We start from the raw sequence: 1,404 nt of genomic DNA on the forward strand, positions 1-1,404 counted from the left end.
CCAGAGGGCAGGCCAATTTCTAAAGGCCCATCCCACTGCTTTAAGAACTGCCAAACATGAGGGCTTCCTTTTATGGGCCAGACATTATGAAATGGGAACCAAGAGACTGAAGCCAGGAAAAGGGTTGCACTTGCCCCTGAATCCCTGCTAATTCCATGCAGGTGCAAGTTTTCTACCTTCCTTACAGGCATTTCTAGTGCTTGAGTCTGATGATGTATAAACATCAGCCACCTGCAGCTGAGCCTCTGCAGAGACATTGAGGGAGCTGTCCAGGAAAACAAATGGGAAAGTGTCTCCATTCTTCTAATTCTGGAGCAGGCCAGAAATTGTGACCCGTGGTCACATCCCAACAGATTTCTTTTATCTTATTTGGAATACACCAAGTTTCTCCCCTGTCTTTGTTTGTTTTCTTTTTAAAAGACGTTTACTATAAAAATGTTAAGCTATATGAAATATAAACCCTATGAAATATATTTGGAACTCAGGCCATATGGCTGACCAGGAAAGCAATGGCTGTTTGCTGGGCTATCAAAGCCCAATGTCAGAAGTTAATAGACAGGAGATTAATAGATCATCTTAAGCAATTCAGTGGACATTTTTAGGCAAACTAGTAATTATTGTGGTGGTAGTTGTAGTTCTGCCAATATTTACTGAGGTATATTCCTGATAGAGTTTGGATGTGTTGTCCCCGACTCGTATGGAAATCTGATCCCCAATGTGGCAATGTTGGGGGCAGATCCCTCATGAATGGATTAATACCCCGTGGATGGGGGTAGTGAGTGAGTTCTCACTGTTAGTTCCCTCGAGAGCTTGATGTTTAGAAGACCCTGGCATATCCTCTCTCTCTCTTGCTTCCTCTCACCATGTGATCTCCCTGTACCTGCCAGGTACCTGCCAGCTGCCTGCCACTTTCTGCCATGAGTAGAAGCAGGCTGAGGCCCATGCCAGATACAGCTGTCCCAGAATCGTGAGCCAAATAAACCTCTGTTCTTTATAAATTACCCAGTCTCAGGTATTCTGTTATAGCAACACAAAATGGACTAATACAATTCGATGCCAGACACTGTGATAAACGAGATGAGAGTTGAGTAAAATAGCAAAGATAGTACCTTTTTTTATTACTTTCCAGTTGTTAACATTTTTGCCACAATTACTCTCTCCCACCCTCACTCCCTCTGAAATGCTCAAATGACTACTGAATCATTTGAAAGTAAGCTGCAAACATCCTGACACTTCACTCCTACACCCTTCAGCTGGTATCTCCTAAGAACAAGGATTATTCTCCCATAGAACTGCCATACCAAGACCAATCCCAAAATATTTAACACCGACACAAACAATTGTCTAAAATGCATTCCATATGGACATTTCTCCAATTGTTCCAAGAACGTTTTTTGTGGCTTT

The sequence above is a fragment of the Cynocephalus volans genome, chromosome 2 (genome assembly GCF_027409185.1).
Source record: "Cynocephalus volans isolate mCynVol1 chromosome 2, mCynVol1.pri, whole genome shotgun sequence".
NCBI classification, from domain to species: domain Eukaryota; kingdom Metazoa; phylum Chordata; class Mammalia; order Dermoptera; family Cynocephalidae; genus Cynocephalus; species Cynocephalus volans.